General features: G+C 49.9%; 1 protein-coding gene across 1 annotated transcript in view; it reads left to right on the top strand.

Annotated features, from left to right (window-relative positions):
* Positions 1-7,358: 7,358 nt before the first annotated feature.
* FOXRED2 (FAD dependent oxidoreductase domain containing 2) overlaps positions 7,359-25,580 on the top strand; it is an 804,453-nt gene continuing 786,231 nt past the window's right edge. The window contains exon 1 of the mRNA XM_063940315.1: positions 7,359-7,744. The gene's annotated coding sequence lies outside the window, so the exon portion shown is untranslated. The remainder of the gene's footprint in view (positions 7,745-25,580) is intronic.

The following is a 25,580-nucleotide window of genomic DNA, read 5'->3' as shown; positions in this document are numbered from 1 at the left end:
GTGCCCGAACGAGAAGGGTGCACACTAGGTGGCTCTCCTGAGCTGCTTAGTGAAAAGTTTAGTTTTAAGCGAACTCACCTGCGTGCAGAGTGGATTGGGCTTCTTAGGCTACTGGACATTAGCTCCAGAGGGACGATCACAGGCCCAGCCATGGATGGGTCCCAGAGCCGCGCCGCCGGCCCCCTTACAGAGCCAGAAGACAGAAGAGGTCCGGAAAATCGGCGGCAGAAGACGTCCTGTCTTCAACAAGGTAGCGCACAGCACTGCAGCTGTGCGCCATTGCTCTCAGCACACTTCACACTCCGGTCACTGAGGGTGCAGGGCGCTGGGGGGGGGGCGCCCTGAGACGCAATAAAAACACCTTGGATGGCAAAAAATGCATCACATATAGCTCCTGGGCTATATGGATGCATTTAACCCCTGCCAGAATACAGGTTGAGTATCCCATATCCAAATATCCGAAATACGGAATATTCCGAAATACGGACTTTTTTGAGCGAGAGTGAGATAGTGAAACTTTTGTTTTCTGATGGCTCAATGTACACAAACTTTGTTTAATACACACAGTTATTAAAAATATTGTATTAAATGACCTTCAGACTGTGTATATAAGGTGTATATGAAACATAAATGAATTGTGTGAATGTAGACACACTTTGTTTAATGCACAAAGTTATAAAAAAATATTGGCTAAAATTACCTTCAGGCTGTGTGTATAAGGTGCATATAAAACATAAATGCATTCTGTGCTTAGATTTAGGTCCCATTGCCATGATATCTCATTATGGTATGCAATTATTCCAAAATACGGAAAAATCCGATATCCAAAATACCTCTGGTCCCAAGCATTTTGGATAAGGGATACTCAACCTGTACATAGAAAAACGGGAGATAAGGCCGCCGATAAGGGGGCGGAGCCTATCTCCTCAGCACACTGGCGCCATTTTCCCTCACAGCTCCGTTGGAGGGAAGCTCCCTGGCTCTCCCTTGCAGTCACTACACTACAGAAAGGGTTAAAAAAGAGAGGGGGGGCACTAATTACGCGCAGTATTAAAGATACAGCAGCTATAAGGGGAAAAACACTTATATAAGGTTATCCCTGTATATATATAGCGCTCTGGTGTGTGCTGGCAAACTCTCCCTCTGTCTCCCCAAAGGGCTAGTGGGGTCCTGTCCTCTATCAGAGCATTCCCTGTGTGTGTGCTGTATGTCGGTACGTTTGTGTCGACATGTATGAGGAGAAAAATGATGTGGAGACGGAGCAGATTGCCTGTAATAGTGATGTCACCCCCTAGGGGGTCGACACCTGAGTGGATGAACTGTTGGAAGGAATTACGTGACAGTGTCAGCTCTGTATAAAAGACAGTGGTTGACATGAGACAGCCGGCTACTCAGCTTGTGCCTGTCCAGACGTCTCATAGGCCGTCAGGGGCTCTAAAGCGCCCGTTACCTCAGATGGCAGATATAGACGCCGACACGGATACTGACTCCAGTGTCGACGGTGAAGAGATAAATGTGACTTCCAGTAGGGCCACACGTTACATGATTGAGGCAATGAAAAATGTTTTACACATTTCTGATAATACGAGTACCACCAAAAAGGGGTATTATGTTCGGTGAGGAAAAACTACCTGTAGTTTTCCTGAATCTGAGAAATTAAATGAGGTGTGTGATGATGCGTGGGTTTCCCCCGATAACAACTGATAATTTCTAAAATGTTATTGGCATTATATCCTTTCCCGCCAGAGGTTAGGGTGCGTTGGGAAACACCCCCTAGGGTGGATAAAGCGCTCACACGCTTGTAAGGGCTCTACCCTCTCCTGAGATGGCCGCCCTTAAGGATCCTGCTGATAGAAAGCAGGAGGGTATCCTAAAATGTATTTACACACATACTGGTGTTATACTGCGACCAGCAATCGCCTCAGCCTGGATGTGCAGTGCTGGGTTGGCGTGGTCGGATTCCCTGACTGAAAATATTGATACCCTAGATAGGGACAGTATATTTTTGCCTATAGAGCATTTGAAAGATGCATTTCTATATATGCGTGATGCACAGCGGAATATTTGCCGACTGGCATCAAGTCTAAGTGCGTTGTCCATTTCTACCAGTAGAGGGTTATGGACACGACAGTGGTCAGGTGATGCGGATTTCAAACGGCATTTGGAAGTATTGCCTTATTAAGGGGAGGAGTTATTTGGGGTCGGTCTTTCAGACCTGGTGGCCACGGCAACAGCTGGGAAATCCACGTTTGTACCCCAGGTCGCCTCTCAACATGAGAAGACGCCGTATTATCAGGCGCAGTCTTTTCGTGGACAAGCGGGCAAAAGGTTCCTCATTTCTGCCCCGTGACAGAGGGAGAGGAAAAAGGCTGCAGAAATCAGGCAGTTCCCAGGACCAGAAACCCTCTCCCGCCTCTGCCAAGCCCTCAGTATGACGCTGGGGCTTTACAAGCAGAATCAGGCACGGTGGGGGGCCCGTCTCAATGAATTTCAGCGCGCAGTGGGCTCACTCGCAAGTAGACCCCTGGATCCTTCAGGTGATATCTCAGGGGTACAAATTGGAATTCGAGACGTCTCCCCCTCGCCGTTTCCTAAAGTCGGCTTTACCGATGTCTCCTTCTGACAGGGAGACAGTTTTGGAAGCCATTCACAAGCTGTATTCCCAGCAGGTGATAATCAAGGTACCCCTCCTGCAACAGGGAACGGGGTATTATTCCGCACTGTTGTGGTACCGAAGCCGGACGGCTCGGTGAGACCGATTCTAAATCTAAAATCTTTGAACACTTACATAAAGAGGTTCAAATTCAAGATTGAGTCACTCAGAGCAGTGATTGCGAACCTGGAAGAAGGGGACTACATGATGTCTCGGGACATCAAGGATGCTTACCTTCATGTCCAAATTTACCCTTCTCACCAAGGGTACCTCAGGTTTATGGTACAGAACTGTCACTATCAGTTCAGACGCTGCCGTATGGATGGTCCACGGCACCCCGGGTCTTTACCAAGGTAATGGCCGAAATGATGATATTCCTTCGAAGGAAGGGAATTTTAGTTATCCCTTACTTGGACGATTCCCTGATAAGGGTAAGATCCAGGGAACAGTTGGAGGTCGGTGTAGCACTATCTCAGGTAGTGTTGCGGCAGCACGATTGGATTCTCAATATTCCAAAATCGCAGCTGGTTCCGACGACTCGTCTTCTGTTCCTAGGGATGATCCTGGACACAGTACAGAAAAAGGTGTTTCTCCCGGAGGAGAAAGCCAGGGAGTTATCCGAGCTAGTCAGGAACCTCCTAAAACCGAGCCAAGTCTCAGTGCATCAATGCACAAGGGTTCTGGGTAAAATGGTGGCTTCCTACGAAGCAATCCCATTCGGCAGATTCCACGCAAGAACTTTCCAGTGGGACCTGCTGGACAAATGGTCCGGGTCGCATCTTCAGATGCATCAGTGGATAACCCTGTCACCAAGAACAAGGGTGTCCCTCCTGTGGTGGTTGCAGAGTGCTCATCTTCTAGAGGGCCGCAGATTCGGCATTCAGGACTGGGTCCTGGTGACCACGGATGCCAGCCTGCGAGGCTGGGGAGCAGTCACACAGGGAAGGAATTTCCAGGGCTTATGGTCAAGCCTGGAGACATCACGTCACATAAATATCCTGAAGCTAAGGGCCATTTACAATGCCCTAAGCTTAGCAAGACCTCTGCTTCAAGGTCAGCCGGTGTTGATCCAGTCGGACAACATCACGGCAGTCACCCACGAAAACAGACAGGGTGGCACAAGAAGCAGGAGGGCAATGGCAGAAGCTGCAAGGATTCTTCGCTGGGCGGAAAATCATGTGATAGCACTGTCAGCAATTCCGGGAGTGGACAACTGGGAAGCAGACTTCCTCAGCAGACACGACCTCCACCCGGGAGAGTGGGGACTTCACCCAGAAGTCTTCCACATGATTATAAACCGTTGGGAAAAACTCGACAGGTATTGCGCCAGGTCAAGGAACCCTCAGGCAATAGCTGTAGACGCTCTGGTAACACCGTGGGTGTACCAGTCAGTGTATGTGTTCCCTCATCTGCCTCTCATACCCAAGGTACTGAGATTGATAAGATGGAGAGGAGTAAGCACTATATTCGTGGCTCCGGATTGGCCAAGAAGGACTTGGTAACCGGAACTTCAAGAGATGCTCACGGAGGATCCGTGGCCTCTACCTCTAAGAAGGGACCTGCTCCAGCAAGGACCCTGTCTGTTCCAAGACTTACCGCGACTGCGTTTGACGGCATGGTGGTTGAACGCCGGATCCTGAAGGAAAAAAGGCATTCCGGATGAAGTCATCCCTATCCTGATCAAAGCCAGGAAGGATGTAACCGCAAAACATTATCACCGCATTTGGCGAAAATATGTTGCGTGGTGCGAGGCCAGTAAGGCCCGACGGAGGAAATTCAACTGGGTCGATTCCTACATTTCCTGCAAACAGGAGTGTCTATGGGCCTGAAATTGGGGTCCATTAAGGTTCAAATTTCGGCCCTGTCAATTTTCTTCCAAAAAGAACTAGCTTCAGTCCCTGAAGTTCAGACGTTGTAAAAGGGGTACTGCATATACAGCCTCCTTTTGTGCCTCCAGTGGCACCTTGGGATCTCAATGTAGTTTTTGGGTTCCAAAAAGTCACATTGGTTTGAACCACTTAAATCTGTGGAGTTAAAATATCTCACATGGAAAGTGGTCATGCTGTTGGCCCTGGCCTGGGCCAGGCGCGTGTCAGAATTGGCGGCTTTATCCTGTAAAAGCCCTTATCTGATTTTCCATTCGGACAGGGCGGAATTGAGGACTCGTCCTCAGTTTCTCCCTAAGGTGGTTTCAGCGTTTCACCTGAACCAACCTATTGTGGTGCCTGCGGCTACTAGGGACTTGGAGGACTCCAAGTTGCTAGACGTTGTCAGGGCCCTGAAAATATATGTTTCCAGGACGGCTGGAGTCAGAAAATCTGACTCGCTGTTTATCCTGTATGCACCCAACAAGCTGGGTGCTCCTGCTTCTAAGCAGACTATTGCTCGTTGGATTTGTAGTACAATTCAGCTTGCACATTCTGTGGCAGGCCTGCCACAGCCAAAAATCTGTAAATGCCCACTCCACAAGGAAGATGGGCTCATCTTGGGCGGCTGCCCGAGGGGTCTCGGCTTTACAACTTTGCCGAGCAGCTACTTGGTCAGGAGCAAATACGTTTGTAAAATTCTACAAAATTGATACCCTGGCTGAGGAGGACCTGGAGTTCTCTCATTTGGTGCTGCAGAGTCATCCGCACTCTCCCGCCCGTTTGGGAGCTTTGGTATAATCCCCATGGTCCTTACGGAGTCCCCAGCATCCACTTAGGACGTTAGAGAAAATAAGAATTTACTTACCGATAATTCTATTTCTCGTAGTCCGTAGTGGTTGCTGGGCGCCCATCCCAAGTGCGGATTGTCTGCAATACTGGTACATAGTTATTGTTACCAAAAAATCGGGTTATTGCTGTAGTGAGCCATCTTTTCTAGAGGCTCCTCTGTTATCATGCTGTTAACTGGGTTTAGATCACGAGTTGTACGGTGTGATTGGTGTGGCTGGTATGAGTCTTACCCGGGATTCAAAATCCTTCCTTATTGTGTACGCTCGTCCGGGCACAGTATCCTAACTGAGGCTTGGAGGAGGGTCATAGGGGGAGGAGCCAGTGCACACCAGGTAGTTCTAAAGCTTTACTTTTGTGCCCAGTCTCCTGCGGAGCCGCTGTTCCCCATGGTCCTTACGGAGTCCCCAGCATCCACTACGGACTACGAGAAATAGAATTATCGGTAAGTAAATTCTTATTTTTTTCACGGTTCTCAGGGATGAGTAATTTTGGTTTAATATTATCAATAAAAGTTATGTTTTAAGCATTTTCTAATTTACACATTGTATCAACTTCTTTGTAAGAGTGCGCCCACACAAGAGCCTTCTTTTTCCTCCCATTGTAAGTCTGTGTACTTCCTGGCTCTGGGCGCACCACCAACTAGGACAGAATACTATAGCAAAAATTGGAATATATGCTTTTTCCTTCCCACTAACAAGGGTTACTCACTGTCCAATTTTGTATTTTTCTCTATATATAAGTTATCATATCCTACACCACCTGTGCCCGATCGCCCTGTGTTTTGTTACACTTCCTCCCTTAGCCAGCAGCAAAATGAAAGGAAAAGCTCATAACTGAGGGATGAATCATATAGGGGATACGGTCGTTAGGTCGACAGTCATTAGGTCGACCACTGAAGGCCAACATAGGCATTAGGTCGACATGGGCATTATGTCGACGCGTACTAAGTCGACATGAGTTTTTACATTTTTTTTTACATTTTTGGACTTTTCCATACTTTACGATCCACGTGGACTACAATTGGGAACGGTAACCTGTGCCGAGTGCAGTGGCAGCGGAGCACTAATTGGGGTTCCCCGTCACTTTACAAAGAAAACGGTATTAAAAAAAGTACAAAAACTCATGACGACCTTTTCACCTGTTGACCTAATGCCCAAGTCGACCTTCAGTGGTCGACCTAATGACTGTCGACCCAAGTTGTGTCGACCCATACCCACATGTAGGATAGTTGGGAGTTCACCAGGTATCATAGCATACCCTCCAACATTTTACAGAGAAAAATCAGTACAAATCCGGAAAAGGGGCGTGGTCTCGGGTAAAGGGGGGGGGGGGGGGTGTTGGGTGGCCACGCCCCCTTTCCTATACTTTCCTCTGCGCCCCGGGAAGGAAAAGGGGCGTGTCCTAATACAGGGGGGCGTGGTCAGTTACGCCCCCTGTACATTGCTAGCGCCGCTTGAATGCTGAGCGGTGCGCGATGACGTCATCGCGCACCGCACAGCAAAAGGTCCTCTCCACGAAGGGAAACTAGACGCTATGCGTCTAGTTCCCTTCGTGGAGAGGACCTTTGCTGTGCGGTGCGCGATGACGTCATCGCGCACCGCTCAGCAAAGTTACTCTCCACGAAGGGAAACTAGACGCATACGTCTAGTTCCCTCCACAGGAGGCGGACGGGGACAGCAGCGGGCAGCGGAGGCGGACGGGGGACACAGCGGGCAGCAGTGGCGGATCTTGCCACGGTGCGGCGCCCTCCGGACGGCGCCAGCGCCCTCCGGAAGGCGGCGCCTCGGGCAAAAGTCCTGCTTGCCCGTGGCAAGATCCGCTACTGTACCTATTAAAAAGGTACAGTTGGAGGGTATGTCAAAGTTCCCACAGCAGCATTAGCATTGTAAAGAACCGTGGCCGCTCACTGTCCTGTCAAGAAAAGGGGCGGGGCTACATGTCACATCCACATCACACGTCGTTTCCGGGGTTTTGCTACGGTGGACCCCAGTCTCTGTCGGTAGTGCGTACGTAGATCATGTCACACGTTAACGCAGAGCATCAACACAGCACAGTCTGCTCAGTGAGAGAGAACTCCCTCCCTATGTTTTCCTTTATTTTTGATCGCCTAGTAACATGTGCCGCTTTTCCGCTCCCAACAAGTCACTTCACAAGACAGCATTTGATTTTCCACCACTGCTGAATTCGCACGCAGCTGGTAAACAGAATTCTGTATCATGTGACTGCAGCTGTCACATGACTTGTCGATGCCATACTGACGTCATCAACATGTACACGACGCGTCACTTCTAGTCATTGTGCTGTGTGATAATGGTTTCTCATATTTGTCGGGTTACTAACAGTGCTGATTGTGGTTTTAGAATGAAAGTGTCAAGTAAGTGATTGCAGCTTTCTGAGGTCAGGCAGATATTTGTTATATGTTTGTGCATGCTGTAATGTTGCCTATAACCATTCCATTCATAAAACGTTGTACATTAATTGTTTGTATGCTTGTAAAGAACTACAATATACAGCCATTTTTATTTTAGATTTGTAGATCATGGTTTTGGGAATTTATTTTGGTCAGTTTCTATTATATAATATTTCTCTTATGTGCTAGGGGATACTGGGAAGTGGGAATCCATGTAGTATCATGGGGGTATAGACAGGTCCCCTAGGAGCCATGGGCACTATAGAAGTTTGACTGTGTGTGCTGGCTCCTCCCTCTATGCCCCTCATACCAGACTCAGTTTAAGAAATGTGTCCAGAGGAGCCGTAGGATTGGATGGCACCAGCCTGCTTGCTTCATGGGACTTGGGGGTGGGGTGGTGGTGGTGATGGCCCAACATCTCCCAGGGTTTATGGTCCTGTTCCCCGCTGACAGGACGCTAGCTCCTGAGGGAACTATTCACAAGCCCCACCAGGGCGAGCGTACATTCCGCAGCACACTGCCACCCCTAACAGAGCCAGAAGAATGGTGAGTACTAAGCCGGCGTACCGATTAGCGGGTTATGGCAGCACGAGGGTACGGAGACGTATGGCCTCTAAATGGGGCGGACTGCGTCTCTCGACTGTGTGCAGACACAGACGCTGAACAGCGGACACAGTACCCAGACTGGCAACAAAGCCATAAAAGGAGGTGTACTCCATTTTATGCACATAGACACATACAGCCAGTATAAAGAAGAGCGGGAAGGCTGCGTGCCATTGAAGGGGCGGGGCTTCACTATGAGCGGATCCAGCAGCTCACAAGCGCCATTTCCCCTATTGCAGCTAACACAGATGCTGACTGACAGAGATGCGCAGCTCCTCCGGAGAGACTCCAGATTACTTCAGCGGTACCAGGGGGTCATAGCAGGGGAAGAGCGATTATTAGTGTACTAAGTCCTTAATCTAGGTACTTAGTCTGTGACCCGACTAAGCTTGGCATTAGCGATAAAGGCGCCATGTGCTGGTTCCATACTCTCTCTGTGTCTCACTGGAAGGGCTCATTGTGCATTTAACCTATTCCTGTGTGTGTGTTGTAACTGTTACAGTATGTCAGGCAAAGAGTGTGTTTCATGCAAGGCACAGTGTTCCTCTTCTCCAGGGGGTTCACTAGTGTGTACTCAGTGTAGTATCCCTTCCCAGGCTAGTGGGGCAGAACCAGTATGACTGGACTGCATTAGGGGAATGATTTCCACAATTTCTCTAACGTCCTAGTGGATGCTGGGGACTCCGTAAGGACCATGGGGATAGACGGGCACTTTAAGAAAGAATTTAGTTCCTGGTGTGCACTGGCTCCTCCCTCTATGCCTCTCCTCCAGACCGCAGTTTGATACTGTGCCCAGACGAGCTGGGTGCTTTTCTGTGAGCTCTCCTGAGCTTGCTGAGAGAAAGTATTTTGTTAGTTTTTTTTTCTCTGACGTCCTAAGTGGATGCTGGGACTCCGTAAGGACCATGGGGAATAGCGGCTCCGCAGGAGACTGGGCACAACTAAAGAAAGCTTTAGGACTACCTGGTGTGCACTGGCTCCTCCCACTATGACCCTCCTCCAGACCTCAGTTAGAATCTTGTGCCCGGCTGAGCTGGATGCACACTAGGGGCTCTCCTGAGCTCCTAGAAAGAAAGTATATTTAGGTTTTTTATTTTACAGTGAGATCTGCTGGCAACAGACTCACTGCAGCGAGGGACTAAGGGGAGAAGAAGCGAACCTACCTAACAGGTGGTAGTTTGGGCTTCTTAGGCTACTGGACACCATTAGCTCCAGAGGGATCGACCGCAGGACCCGACCTTGGTGTTCGTTCCCGGAGCCGCGCCGCCGGCCCCCTCACAGAGCCAGAAGCAAGAAGTGTTCCGGAAAATCGGCGGCAGAAGACTTCTGTCTTCAACAAGGTAGCGCACAGCACTGCAGCTGTGCGCCATTGCTCCTCATGCACACCTCACACTCCGGTCACTGATGGGTGCAGGGGGGGGGGTGCCCTTAGCAGCAATATAAACACCTTGGCTGGCAAATCATCACAATATATAGTCCCAGGGCTATATATGTGATAAATTACTCCTGCCAGAATCCATAAAAAAGCGGGAGAAAAGTCAGCCGAAAAAGGGGCGGGGCTATCTCCCTCAGCACACTGGCGCCATTTTCTCTTCACAGTGCAGCTGGAAGACAGCTCCCCAGGCTCTCCCCTGTAGTTTTCAGGCTCAAAGGGTTAAAAAGAGAGGGGGGGCACTAAATTTAGGCGCAATATATGTATACAAGCAGCTATTGGGGGAAAAATCACTCAGTTATAGTGTTAATCCCTGCATTATATAGCGCTCTGGTGTGTGCTGGCATACTCTCTCTCTGTCCCCCCAAAGGACTTTGTGGGGTCCTGTCCTCAGTCAGAGCATTCCCTGTGTGTGTGCGGTGTGTCGGTACGGCTGTGTCGACATGTTGGATGAGGAAGGTTACGTGGAGGCGGAGCAGAGGCCGATAAATGGGATGTCGCCCCCTGTGGGGCCGACACCAGAGTGGATGGATAGGTGGAAGGTATTAACCGACAATGTCAACTCCTTACATAAAAGGCTGGATGACGTAGCAGCTGTGGGACAGCCGGCTTCTCAGCCCGCGCCTGCCCAGGCGTCTCAAAGGCCATCAGGGGCTCAAAAAAACGCCCGTTACCTCAGATGGCAGACACAGATGTCGACACGGAGTCTGACTCCAGTGTCAACGAGGTTGAGATATATACACAATCCACTAGGAACATCCGTTACATGATCTCGGCAATGAAAAATGTGTTACACATTTCTGATATGAACCCAAGTACCACATAAAAGGGGTTTTATTTTTTGGGAGAAAAAGCAGCCAGTGTTTTGTTCCCCCATCAGATGAGTGAATGAAGTGTGTAAAGAAGCGTGGGTTCCCCCAATAAGAAACTGGTAATTTCTAAAAAGTTACTGATGGCGTACCCTTTCCCGCCAGAGGATAGGTCACGTTGGGAGATATCCCCTAGGGTGTATAAGGCGCTCACACGTTTGTCAAAAAAGGTGGCACTGCCGTCTTAGGATACGGCCACCTTGAAGGAGCCTGCTGATAAAAAGCAGGAGGCTATCCTGAAGTCTGTATATACACACTCAGGTTCTATACTGAGACCTGCAATTGCCTCAGCATAAAGAGTACTGCTGCAGCGTGGTCTGATACCCTGTCAGATAATATTAATACCCTAGACAGGGATAATATTTTGCTAACATAGAGCATATTAAAGACGTCGTCTTATATATGAAGGATGCATAGAGGGATATTTGCCGGCTGGCATCCAGAATTAATGCAATGTCCATTCTGCCAGGAGGGTATTAGAAACCCGGCAGTGGACAGGTGATGCTGCCTTTAAAAGGCACATGGAGATTCTGCCTTATAAGGGTGAGGAATTGTTTGGGGATGGTCTCTGGGACCTCGTATCCACAGCAACAGCTGGGAAGAAATTTTTTTACCTCAGGTTTCCTCACAGCCTAAGAAAGCACCGTATTTCCAGGTACAGTCCTTTCGGCTTCAGAAAAGCAAGCGGGTCAAAGGCGCTTCCTTTCTGCACAGAGTCAAGGGAAGAAGGAAAAAGATGCACCAGACAGCCAGTTCCCAGGATCAAAACTCTTCCCCCGCTTCCTCTGAGTCCACCGCATGACGCTGGGGCTCCACAGGTGGAGACAGGTGCGGTGGGGGCACGTCTCGGGTACTTCATGGACCAGTGGGCTTGCCCACAGGTGGATCCCTAGGTTCTGCAAGTAGTATCACAGGGATACAGGCTGGAGTTCGAGGCGACTCCCCCTCGCCGTTACCTCACATCAGCCTTGCCTGCTGCCCTCGGAGAAAGGTAGTACTGGCGGCAATTCACAAGCTGTACTTCCAGCAGGTGAAATCAAGGTACCCCTCTTTCAACAAGGCCGGGGTTACTATTCCAAAATGTTGTGGTACCGAAACCAGACGGTTCGGTGAGACCCATTCTAAAATTGAAATCCTTGAACACTTATATACGAAGGTTCAAGTTCAAAATGGAATCGCTCAGGGCGATTATTGCAAGCCTGGAGAATTTCATGGTATCACTGGACATCAAGGATGCTTACCTGCATGTCCCTATTTACCCTCTTCACCAGGAGTACCTCAAAATTGTGGTACAGGATTGTCATTACAAATTCCAGACGTTGCCGTTGGTCTGTCCCCGGCACCGAGGTATTTACCAAGGTAATGGCCGAAATAATTATCCCGTACTTGGACGATCTCCTTATAAAGGCGAGGTCCAGGGAGCAGTTGTTCGTCGAAGTAGCACTATCTCGGGAAGTGCTACAACAGCACGGCTGGATTCTGAATATTCCAAAGTCGCAGCTGGTTCCTACGACGCGTCTACTGTTCCTGGGTATGGTTCTGGACACAGAACAGGATAAAAAGGGTTTCTCCCGGAGGAGAAGTCCAAGGAGTTGTCGTCTCTAGACAGAGACCTCCTAATACAAATACAGGTGTTGGTGCATCAATGCACGCGAGCCCTGGGAAAGATGGTAGCTTCTTACGAAGAAATTCCATTCGCCAGGTCCCATGCAAGGATCTTCCAGTGGGATCTGTTGGACAAGTGGTCCGGGTCGCATCTTCAGATGCATCGGCGGATAACCCTGTCTCCAAGGGCCAGGGTGTCGCTGTTGTGGTGGCTGCAGAGTGCTCATCTTCTAGGGGGCCGCAGATTCGGCATACAGGACTGGGTCCTGGTGACCACGGATGCCAGCCTTCAAGGCTGGGTGGCAGTCACACAGGGAAGAAACTTCCAAGGCTATGGAAAAGTCAGGAGACTTCCCTACACATAAATATTCTGGAACTAAGGGCCATTTACAATGCCCTAAGTCAGGCTAGATCCCTGCTTCAACACCGTCCGGTGCTGATCCAGTTAGACAACATCACGGCGGTCGCTCATGTAAACCGACAGGGCGGCACAAGAAGCAGGATGGCGATGGCAGAAGCCACAAGGATTCTCCGATGGGCGGAAAATCATGTGTTAGCACTGTCAGCAGTGTTCATTCCCGGAGTGGACAGCTGAGAAGCAGACTTTCTCAGAAGACACGACCTCCACCCGGGAGAGTGGGGACTTCATCCAGAAGTCTTCCAAATGATTGTACACCGTTGGGAAAGGCCACAGGTGGACATGATGGCGTCCCGCCTCAACAAACAGTTACAAAGATATTGCGCCAGGTCAAGGGACCCTCAGGCGATAGCTGTGGACGCTCTGGTAACACCGTGGATGTACCAGTCGGTGTATGTGTTCCCTTCTCTGCCTCTCTTACCCAGGGTAATGAGAATAATAAGAAGGAGAGGAGTAAGAACTATACTCATTGTTCCGGGTTGGCCAAGAAGAGCTTGGTACCCAGAACTCCAAGAAATGATCTCAGAGGACCCATGGCCTCTGCCGCTCAGACAGGACCTGCTGCAGCAGGGGGCCTGTCTGTTCCAAGACGTACCGCGGCTGCGTTTGACGGCATGGCGGTTGAACGCCGGTTCCTGAAGGAAAAGGGCATTCCGGAGGAAGTTATCCCTACGCTATTTAAAGCTAGTACAGAAGTGAACGCAAACCATTATCACCGCATATGGCGGAAATATGTTGCGTGCTGTGAGGCCAGGAAGGCCCCAAAGGAGATATTTCAGCTAGGTCGATTTCTGCACTTCCTACAGTCCGAGGTGACTATGGGCCTAAAATTGGGTTCCATGAAGGTCCAGATTTCGGCTCTATCGATTTTCTTCCAAAATAGAACTGGCTTCACTGCCTGAAGTTCAGACTTTTGTTAAGGGAGTGCTGCATAGTCAGCCCCCGTTTGTGCCTCAAGTGGCACCGTGGGATCTCATTGGGTTGAGCCACTTAAATCCGTGGAGCTACAATGCCTCACGTGGAAAGTGGTCATGCTGTGGGCCTTGGCGTCGGCCAGGCGTGTATCAGATTTGGCGGCTTTGTCATACAAAAGCCCTTATCTGTATTTTATATGGATAAGGCGGAATTGAGGACTCGTTCCCAATTCCTTCCTAAGGTGGTATCAGTTTTTCATGTGAACCAACCTATTGTGGTGCCTGCGGCTACTTGGGACTTGGAGGATTCCAAGTTACTGGACGTAGTCAGGGCCCTGAAAAGTATATGTTTCCAGGACGGCTGGAGTCAGGAAAACTGACTCGCTATTTATCCTGTATGCACCCAACAAGCTGGGTGCTCCTGCTTCTAAGCAGACTATTGCTCGCTGGATCTGTAGAACGATTCAACTTGCACATGCTGCGGCTGGACTGCCGCACCCTAAATCTGTAAAAGCCCATTCCACGAGGAAAGTGGGCTCTTCTTGGGCGGCTGCCCGAGGGGTCTCGGCTTTACAACTTGCCGAGCTGTTACTTGGTCGGGTTCAAACATTTTTGCAACAGTCTACAAGTTTGATACCCTGGCTGAGGAGGACCTAGAGTTTGCTCATTCGGTGCTGCAGAGTCATCCGCACTCTCCCGCCCGTTTGGGAGCTTTGGTATAATCCCCATGGTCCTTGCGGAGTCCCAGCATCCACTTAGGACGTCAGAGAAAATAAGATTTTACTCACCGGTAAATCTATTTCTCGTAGTCCGTAGTGGATGCTGGGCGCCCATCCCAAGTGCGGATTGTCTGCAATACTTGTTTATAGTTATTGCTTAACTAAAGGGTTATTGTTGAGCCATCTGTTGAGAGGCTCAGTTATATTTCATACTGTTAACTGGGTATAGTATCACGAGTTATACGGTGTGATTGGTGTGGCTGGTATGAGTCTTACCCGGGATTCAAAATCCTTCCTTATTGTGTCAGCTCTTCCGGGCACAGTATCCTAACTGAGGTCTGGAGGAGGGTCATAGTGGGAGGAGCCAGTGCACACCAGGTAGTCCTAAAGCTTTAGTTGTGCCCAGTCTCCTGCGGAGCCGCTATTCCCCATGGTCCTTACGGAGTCCCAGCATCCACTACGGACTACGAGAAATAGATTTACCGGTGAGTAAAATCTTATTTTTATTTTCAGGGAGTCCTGCTGGCAACAGACTCCCTGCATCGAGGGACTGAGGGGAGAGAAGCAGCCCTACTCTCTGAAGCTAGGTCCTGCTTCTTAGGCTACTGGACACCATTAGCTCCAGAGGGATTGGTACGCAGGATCTCACCCTCGCCGTCCGTCACGGAGCCATGCCGCCGTCCCCCTCGCAGAGCCGGAAGATAGAAGCCGGGTGAGTATGAAAAGTAAAGAAGACTTCACAGACGGCAGAAGACTTCATGATCTTCACTGAGGTAACGCACAGCACTGCAGCTGTGCGCCATTGCTCCCACACACCTCACATACTCCGGTCACTGTAAGGGTGCAGGGCGCAGGGAGGGGCGCCCTGGGCAGCAATATAAACCTCTTATTTGGCAAAAGGAGCATATATACAGCTGGACACTGTATATATGCATGAGCCCCCGCCAATTTAACACTTAGCGGGACAGAAGCCTGCCGTCGAGGGGGCGGGGCTTCTCCCTCAGCACTCACCAGCGCCATTTTTTCCCCCACAGCACCGCTGAGAGGAAGCTCCCCGGACTCTCCCCTGCTTATACCACGGTAGAAGAGAGGGTTATCAAGAAGAGGGGGGGCACATAATTCGGCGCAGATAATAACAGCGCTACTGGGTAAACATTAAATTGCTGTGTTTTTTCCTGGGTCATATAGCGCTGGGTGTGTGCTGGCATACTCTCTCTCTGTCTCTCCAAAGGGCCTTGTGGGGGAATTATCTTCAGATGAGCATTCCCTGAGTGTGTGGTGTGTCGGTACGTGTGTGTCGACATGTCTGAGGTAAAAGGCTCTCCTATGGAGGAGATGGAGCAAATGTATGTGTGAGTGGTATGGAAGGTTTTCCTTACAAGGCTGAGGAATTGTGTGGAGAAGGGCTCTCGGACCTGGGGGGTAATTCCAAGTTGATCGCAGCAGGAAATTTTTTAGCAGTTGGGCAAAACCATGTGCACTACAGGGGGGGGGGGGGGGGGGGGGGCAGATATAACATGTGCAGAGAGAGTTAGATTTGGGTGTGGTGAGTTCAATCTGCAATCTAAATTGCAGTGTAAAAATAAAGCAGCCAGTATTTACCCTGCACATAAACAAAATTACCCACCCAAATCTAACTCTCTCTGCACATGTTATATCTGCCTCCCCTGCAGTGCACATGGTTTTGCCCAACTGCTAAAAAATTTCTTGCTGCGATCAACTTGGAATTACCCCCCTGGTCTCCTCAGCTATAGCTGGTAATTTTGATCTTTTGCCTTATATTCCCTCACAGCCTAAGAAAGCACGACATTCTCAAATGCAGTCCTTTCGGTCGCAGAATAACAAGAAAGTACGAGGAGCGTCCTTTCTTACCAGAGGTAGAGGCAGAGGAAAGAAGCTGCACAACACAGCTAGTTCCCAAGAACAGAAGTCCTCCCCGGCCTCTATGAAATCCACCGCATGACGCTGGGGCTCCAATGGAGGAGCTGGGCCCAGTGGGGGCACGTCTTCGAAGTTTCAGCCACATGTGGGTTCACTCCCAGGTGGATCCCTGGGCAATAGAAATTGTGTCTCAGGGATACAGCCTGGAATTCGAGGAGATGCCCCCTCACCGATATTTCAAATTGGCTCTACCAGCTTGCCCCCAAGAGAGGGAAATAGTGTTAAAAGCAATTCAAAAATTGTATCTTCAACAGGTGGTGGTCAAGGTTCCCCTCCTTCAACAAGGAAGGGGTTATTATTCGACCATGTTTGTAGTCCCGAAACCGGACGGTTCGGTCAGACCCATATTGAATTAAAATCCCTGAACCTATACCTCAAAAGGTTCAAGTTCAAGATGGAATCGCTAAGAGCGGTCATTGCAAGCCTGGAAGGGGGGGAATTTTTTGGTGTCTCTGGACATACAGGATGCATACCTTCATGTCCCCATTTATCCACCTCACCAGGCGTACCTGAGATTTGCGGTACAGGATTGTCATTACCAATTTCAGACGTTGCCGTTTGGTCTCTCCACGGCACCGAGAATATTCACCAAGGTAATGGCGGAAATGAAGGTGCTCCTGCGGAAGCAAGGTGTCACAATTATCCCGTACTTGGGCGATCTCCGCATAAAAGCGAGGTCAAGAGAACAATTGCTGAATAGCGTATCACTTTCACTGGAAGTGTTACGGCAACACGGCTGGATTCTCAATATTCCAAAGTCACAGTTGGTTCCTACGACTCGTCTGCCTTTCTTGGGCATGATTCTAGACACAGACCAGAAAAGGGTTTATCTCCCGATAGAAAAGCCCAGGAACTCATGACCCTGGTCAGGAATGTATTGAAACCAAAACAGGTGTCGGTGCATCACTGCACTCGAGTCCTGGGAAAGATGGTGGCATAATACGAGGCCATTCCCTTCGGCAGGTTCCATGTGTGGACTTTCCAAAGTGGTCCGGGTCACATCTTCAGATGCATCGGTTAATCACCTTGTCCCCCAGGGCAAGGGTGTCACTGCTATGGTGGCTGCAGAGTTCTCACCTTCTCGAAGGCCGCAGATTCGGCATTCAGGACTGGGTCCTGGTGACCACGGATGCAAGCCTCCGAGGTTGGGGAGCAGTCAAACACGGAAGAAATTTCCAAGGTCTGTGGTCAAGTTAAGAGACTTGCCTTCACATCAACATCCTGGAACTAAGGGCCATATACAACGCCCCGTGTCAAGTGGAGACCTTGCTTCGCGACCAACCGGTTCTGATCCAGTCAGACAACGTCACCGCAGTGGCTCACGTAAACCGCCAAGGCGGCACAAGGAGCAGAGTGGCGATGGCGGAAGCCAACAGAATTCTTCGCTGGGCGGAGAATCATGTAAGCGCACTGTCAGCAGTGTTCATTCCGGGAGTGGACAACTGGGAAGCAGACTTCCTCAGCAGACACGACCTCCACCCGGGAGAGTGGGGACTTCATCACGAAGTCTTCGCACAGATTACAAGTCGGTGGGAACTGCCACAGGTGGACATGATGGCATCCCGCCTCAACAAAAAGCTACAGAGGTATTGCGCCAGGTCAAGAGACCCGCAGGCAGTAGCTGTAGATGCCCTGGTGACACCGTGGGTGTTCCAGTCGGTCTATGTATTTCCTCCTCTTCCTCTCATACCCAAGGTGCTGAGGATAATAAGAAAAAGAGGAGTGAGAACAATTCTCATTGTTCCAGATTGGCCACGAAGGACTTGGTATCCAGATCTGCAAGAAATGCTCACAGAAGAACCGTGGCCTCTTCCTCTAAGACAGGACCTGTTGCAACAGGGGCCCTGTCTGTTACAAGACTTACCGCGGCTTTGTTTGACGGCATGGCGGTTGAACGCCGGATCCTAGCAGATAAAGGCATTCCGGATGAGGTCATTCGTACGCTGATAAAGGCTAGTTAGGACGTGACCGCTAAACATTTTCTTTCAATAGGAGTTGGCTTCTCTACCAGAAGTCCAGACATTTGTAAAAGGAGTACTACATATTCAGCCTCCTTTTGTGCCTCCGGTGGCACCCTGGGATCTTAACGTGGTGTTAAGTTTCCTAAAGTCACACTGGTGTGAACCACTTAAAACGGTGGAGTTAAAATATCTCACGTGGAAGGTGGTCATGTTGTTAGCCTTGGCTTCGGCTAGGTGTGTGTCAGAATTAGTGGCTTTGTCACATAAAAGCCCCTATCTGGTTTTCCATATGGATAGAGCGGAATTGCGGATTCGTCCACAATTTCTGCCTAAAGTGGTGCCATCTTTTCATATGAATCAACCTATTGTGGTGCCTGTGGCTACACGTGACTTGGAGCATTTCGAGTTTCTTAATGTGGTCAGGGCTTTGAAAATTTATATGGCCAGAACGGCTAGGGTTAGGAAAACAGAGTCACTGTTTGTCCTGTATGCATCCAACAAGATTGGTGCTCCTGCTTCAAAGCAAACTATTGCTCGCTGGATCTGTAACACGATTCAACAGGCTCATTCTGTGGCTGGATTGCCGTTACCTAAATCGGTTAAGGCCCTTTCCACTAGGAAGGTGGGCTCTTCTTGGGCAGCTGCCCGAGGGGTCTCGGCATTACAGCTATGCCGAGCGGCTACTTGGTCAGGTTCAAACACTTTTGCAAAGTTCTACAAGTTTGATACTCTGGCTGAGGAGGACCTCTTGTTTGCTCAATCGGTGCTGCAGAGTCATCCGCACTCTCCCGCCCGTTTGGGAGCTTTGGTATAATCCCCATGGTCCTTACGGAGTCCCCAGCATCCACTAGGACGTTAGAGAAAATAAGATTTTACTTACCGGTAAATCTATTTCTCGTAGTCCGTCCCAAGTGCGGACTTCTTCTGCAATGCTTGTATATAGTTATTGCTTCAATAAGGGTTAAATTTTGTTGCATCGGGCATGACCTGATGCTCTGTTAATTATCATACTGTTAACTGGGTTGTTATCACATGTTAAAGCTCCTAGTTAAAGAAAGTATTTGTTAGGTTTTTTATTTTCAGTGAGCTTCTGCTGGCAACAGACTCACTGCTACGTGGGACCGAGGGGAGAGAAGCAAACGTACCTGTTCACAGCTAGGTTGCGCTTCTTAGGCTACTGGACACCATTAGCTCCAGAGGGTTCGAACACAGGCGGCTGTCCTCGATCGTCCGTTCCCGGAGCCGCGCCGCCGTCCCCCTCGCAGAGCCAGAAGAACAGAAGCTTGAAGACGGCGAAATCGGCGGCTGAAGACTCCTGTCTTCTTTAAGGTAGCGCACAGCACCGCAGCTGTGCGCCATTGCTCCCACAGCGCACCACACACTCCGGTCACTGTAGGGTGCATGGCGCTGGGGGGGGGAATCCCGCCGCTTAGGGGGCGGGGCCTTCTTCCTCAGCACACCAGCGCCATTTTTTCTTCACAGCTCCGCTGGAAGGACACTCCCCAGGCTCTCCCCTGCAGTATCCTGATACAAGAAGGGTAAAAAGAGAGGGGGGGCACATAAATTTAGGCGCAAAAGTTATATTACTGGCAGCTATTGGGTAATCACCTTTTTTAGTGTGTATCCCTGGGTTATATAGCGCTGTGGTGTGTGCTGGCATACTCTCTCTCTGTCTCCCCAAAAGCCTTTGTGGGGTCCTGTCCTCAGTCAGAGCACTCCCTGTGTGTGTGCTGTGTGTCGGTACGGCTGTGTCGACATGTTTGATGAGGAGGGTTACGTGGAGGCGTAGCAAGTGCAGATAAATGTGGTGTTAATGTTAACTCATTACATAAAAGGTTTGATGATGTTGCAGCCGGGGGACAGCCGGGCTCTCAACCCGGGCCAGCCCAGGCGACTCAGAGGCCCTCAGGGTCTCATAAACGCCCACTATCTCAGATGGTTGACACGGATGCCGACACGGAGTCCGACTCCAGCGTCGACGATGATGAGGCACAATTACAGCCAAAAATGACCAAGGCCATCCGCTTTATGATTATTGCAATGAAAGATGTATTACATATTTCAGAGGTTAACCCTGTCCCTGACAAGAGGGTACAGATGTTTGGGGAGAAAAAGCAGGCAGTGACTTTTCCCCCGTCACATGAATTAAATGAGTTATGTGAATAAGCGTGGAGCTCCCCTGATAAGAAAGTGGTGATTCCCAAAAGATTACTGCTGGCGTACCCTTTCCCGCCAACGGATAGGTTACATTGGGAATCCTCCCCTAGGGTAGACACGCTTATCTAAGAAGGTGGCCCTGCCGTCTCAGGATACGGCCGCCCTAAAGGAGCCTGCGGATAGGAAGCAGGAAGCTATCTTGAAGTCATTGTATACACACTCTGGTACTCTACTGAGACCAGCTATTGCTTCAGCCTGGATGTGTAGCGCTGTAGCAGCTTGGACAGATACTCTGTCAGAGGACATGGATGCCCTGGATAGGGACACTGTCTTGCTAACCCTGGGCCATATAAAAGACGCCGTCTTATATATGCGGGAGGCCCAGAGGGACATTTGCCTGCTAGGTTCTAGAATTAATGCAATGTCCATTTCTGCCAGGAGGGTCTTATGGACTCTGCAATGGACAGGGGATGCCGACTCTAAAAAAAACACATGGAGGTTTTGCCTTATAAGGGTGAGGAATTGTTTGGGGACGGTCTCTCGGACCTAGTATCCACAGCGACAGCTGGAAAGTCTACTTTCGTGCCTCAGGTTTCCTCACAGACCAAGAAAGCACCGTATTATTAAATGCAGTCCTTTCGTTCGCAGAGAGGCAAGAAGGTCAGAGGAGCATCTTTTCTTGCCAGAGGCAGGGGTAGAGGAAAGAAGCTGCACCATGCAGCCAGTTTCCAGGAACAAAAGTCCTCCCCGGCTTTCACTAAGTCCACCGCATGACGCTGGGGCTCCACAGGCGGAGCCAGGAGCGGTGGGGGCGCGTCTCCGAAATTTCAGCAACCAGTGGGTTCGCTCACGGGTGGATCCTTGGGTTATACAAATTGTATCTCAGGGATACAAGCTGGAATTCGAGGTGATGCCCCCTCACCGTTACCTAAAATCGGCCTTGCCAGCTTCCCCCATGGAAAGGGAGGTAGTACTGGCGGCAATTCACAAGCTATACCTCCAGCAGGTGATAGTAAAGGTTCCTCTCCTTCAACAAGGAAGGGGTTACTATTCCAATATGTTTGTGGTACCGAAGCCGGACGGTTCGGTAAGACCCATTCTGACTTTAAAATCCCTGAACATTTATCTCAAGAGATTCAAGTTCAAAATGGAATCGCTCAGGGCGGTCATTGCAAGCCTGGAAGAGGGGGATTTTATGGTGTCTCTGGACATCAAGGATGCGTACTTGCATGTCCCCATTTATCCACCTCACAAGAGTACCTCAGGTTTGTGGTACAAGACTGTCATTACCAATTCCAGACGTTGCCGTTTGGTCTGTCCACGGCACCGAGAGCATTTACCAAGGTAATGGCGGAAATGATGGTACTCCTTCGGAAGCAAGGAGTTACAGTTATCCCGTACTTGGACGATCTCCTTATAAAGGCGAGGTCCGGGGAGTAATTGTTGATCAGCGTAGCACACTCTCGGGAAGTGTTGCAGCAGCACGGCTGGATTCTGAACATTCCAAAGTCGCAGCTGATTCCTACGACCCGTCTGCCCTTCCTGGGTATGATTCTGGACACAGAACAGAGGAAGGTGTTTCTCCCGGAGCGAAAGGCTCAGGAGTTAGTGACTCTGGTCAGGGACCTCCTGAAACCAAAACAGGTGTCGGTGCATCACTGCACGCGAGTCCTGGGAAAGATGGTGGCGTCATACGAAGCCATTCCCTTCGGCAGGTTCCATGCCAGGATTTTTCAGTGGGATCTGTTGGACAAGTGGTCCGGATCGCATCTTCAGATGCATCGCCTGATCACCCTGTCCCCGAGGGCCAGGGTGTCTCTTCTGTGGTGGCTGCATAGTGCTCACCTTCTCCAGGGCTGCAGGTTCGGTATACAGGACTGGGTCCTGTGACCACAGATGCAAGCCTCCGCGGATGGGGGGCAGTCACTCAGGGAAGAAACTTCCAAGGCCTGTGGTCAAGTCAGGAGACTTGTCTGCACATAAATATACTGGAATTAAGGGCCATATACAACGCCCTGAGTCAAGCGGAGCCCCTGCTTCGAGACCAACCAGTGCTGATTCAATCAGACAACATCACGGCAGTCGCCCATGTAAACCACCAGGGCGGCACAAGAAGCAGGGTGGCAATGGCGGAAGCCACAAAGATTCTTCGTTGGGCAGAGAATCACGTGCAAGCACTGTCAGCAGTGTTCATTCTGGGAGTGGACAACTGGGAAACAGACTTCCTCAGCAGACACGACCTCCACCCGGGAGAGTGGGGACTTCATCAAGAAGTCTTCACACAGATTGCAAATCGATGGGAACTCCCACAGGTGGACATGATGGCGTCCCGCCTCAACAAAAAGCTAAAAAGATATTGCGCCAGGTCAAGGGACCCTCAGGCGATAGCTGTGGACGCGCTAGTGACACCGTGGGTGTTCCAGTCGGTATATGTGTTTCCTCCTCTTCCTCTCATACCCAAGGTACTGAGAATAGTAAGAAAAAGAGGAGTGAGAACAATACTCATCGTTCCGGACTGGCCAAGAAGGACCTGGTACCCAGAACTATAAGAGATGGTCACAGAGGACCCATGGCCTCTGCCTCTCAGACAGGACCTATTGCAACAGGGGCCCTGTCTGTTCCAAGACTTACCGCGGCTGCGTTTGACGGCATGGCGGTTGAACGCCGGATCCTAATGGAAAAGGGCATCCCGGATGAAGTGATTCCTACGCTGATTAGAGCTAGGAAGGATGTGACAGCAAAGCATTATCACCGTATATGGCGAAAATATGTTGCTTGGTGTGAGGCCAGGAAGGCCCCTACAGAGGAATTCCAGCTGGGTCGATTTCTGCACTTCCTACAGTCAGGTGTGACTATGGGCCTAAAATTAGGGTCCATAAAGGTCCAGATTTCGGCCCTATCCATTTTCTTTCAGAAAGAACTGGCTTCACTGCCTGAAGTTCAGACGTTTGTAAAGGGAGTGCTGCATATTCAGCCCCCTTTTGTGCAATCAGTGGCGCCTTGGGATCTTAACGTTGTGTTGGATTTCCTGAAATCCCACTGGTTTGAGCCACTTAAGACCGTGGATCTAAAGTATCTCACGTGGAAAGTGGTCATGTTGTTGGCCTTAGCATCGGCTAGGCGGGTGTCAGAATTGGTGGCTTTGTCATGTAAAAGCCCCTATCTGATCTTCCATATGGACAGGGCAGAATTGCGGACTCGTCCACAATTTCTCCCAAAGGTGGTTTCATCATTCCATTTGAATCAACCTATTGTGGTGCCTGCAGCTACTCGGGACTTGGAAGACTCCAAGTTGCTGGACGTAGTCCGGGCTTTGAAAATATATGTTTCCAGGACGGCTGGAGTCAGGAAGACTGACTCGCTGTTTATTCTGTATGCACCCAACAAGCTGGGTGCTCCTGCTTCGAAGCAGACTGTTGCTCGCTGGATCTGTAGCACGATTCAGCTGGCTCACTCTGCGGCTGGATTGCCGCATCCAAAGTCAGTGAAAGCCCATTCCACAAGGAAGGTGGGCTCTTCTTGGGCGGCTGCCCGAGGGGTCTCGGCGTTACAGCTTTGCCGAGCTGCTACTTGGTCGGGTTCAAACACATTTGCTAAGTTCTACAAGTTTGATACCCTGGCTGAGGAGGACCTTGTGTTTGCTCATTCGGTGCTGCAGAGTCATCCGCACTCTCCCGCCCGTTCTGGAGCTTTGGTATAATCCCCATGGTCCTTACGGAGTCCCCAGCATCCACTAGGACGTCAGAGAAAATAAGAATTTACTCACCGGTAATTCTATTTCTCGTAGTCCGTAGTGGATGCTGGGCGCCCGTCCCAAGTGCGGACTTCTTCTGCAATACGTGTATATAGTTATTGCTTAATAAAGGGTTATTGTTTGAGCCATCCGTTACATGAGGCTCAGTTGTTGTTCATACTGTTAACTGGGTATGGTTATTACAAGTTGTACGGTGTGATTGGTGTGGCTGGTATGAGTCTCACCCTGGATTCCAAAATCCTTTCCTTGTAGTGTCCGCTCTTCCGGGCACAGTTTCCCTAACTGAGGTCTGGAGGAGGGGCATAGAGGGAGGAGCCAGTTCACACCAGATAGTACCTAATCTTTTCTTTAGAGTGCCCAGTCTCCTGCGGAGCCCGTCTATTCCCCATGGTCCTTACGGAGTCCCCAGCATCCACTACGGACTACGAGAAATAGAATTACCGGTGATTAAATTCTTATTTTTTTATCTGATTTTTAATGTTTTATTCATTGTATATTGATTAAACTTACACACAGCATTTATTAATTAGCACATGGTTAGCGCTGTTTTTTACCATTCTTCAACTCTTCTAGGTCAGTGGGTTCCTCTTGGGCGGCTGCCTGGGGTGTCTCGGCTTTACAGTTCTGCCGAGCAGCTACTTGGTCGGGTTCGAACACGTTTGCCAAGTTTTACAAGTTCGATATCTTGGCCTCTGAGAACCTTCAGTTTAGTCAGTCGGTTCTGCAGGAACCTCAGCACTGTCCCACCCAGTTTGGGAGCTTTGGTACTTCCCCATGGTACTAAATGTATTCCCAGTATCCCGTAGGGCGTAAGAGAAAATAGGATTTTAATTACCTACCGGTAAATCCTTTTATCGTAGTTCAAAGCGGATACTGGGCGCCTGCCCAGTGCTTCGTTTTTCCTGTAGTGTTACTTGATTAAGTAATGTAGTTTGGTTCAGCTTTTACTGTCCCTGCTTACAAGTTTTGGTTAGCATGGCTTTCCTCTTGTTATGGTTGTGCTGTTTCGAAATCTCACCACTTTCCTTTTTCTATATCCTTCTCTCAAAGTATGTCCGTCTCCTTGGGCACAGTTTCCTAGACTGAGTCTGGTAGGAGGGGCATAGAGGGAGGAGACAGCACACACAGTCAAACTTCTATAGTGCTCCTGGCTCCTAGTGGACCCGTCTATACACCATGGTACTAAATGGATTCCCAGTATCCCCTATGGACTACGAGAAAAGGATTTACTGGTAGGTAATTAAAATCCTATTTCTCTGACGTCCTAGTGGATGCTGGGGACTCCGTAAGGACCATGGGGAATAGACGGGCTCCGCAGGAGACTGGGCACACTAAAAGAAAGATTTGGTACTACCTGGTGTGCACCGGCTCCTCCCTCTATGCCCCTCCTCCGGACCTCAGTTAGATTTCTGTGCCCGGCCGAGCTG

This window comes from Pseudophryne corroboree, chromosome 9, assembly GCF_028390025.1.
Source record: "Pseudophryne corroboree isolate aPseCor3 chromosome 9, aPseCor3.hap2, whole genome shotgun sequence".
Classification (NCBI taxonomy): Eukaryota; Metazoa; Chordata; class Amphibia; order Anura; family Myobatrachidae; genus Pseudophryne; species Pseudophryne corroboree.
The sequence above is the reverse complement of the archived record's forward strand: the minus strand, read 5'-3'. Positions and strand labels throughout refer to the sequence as shown.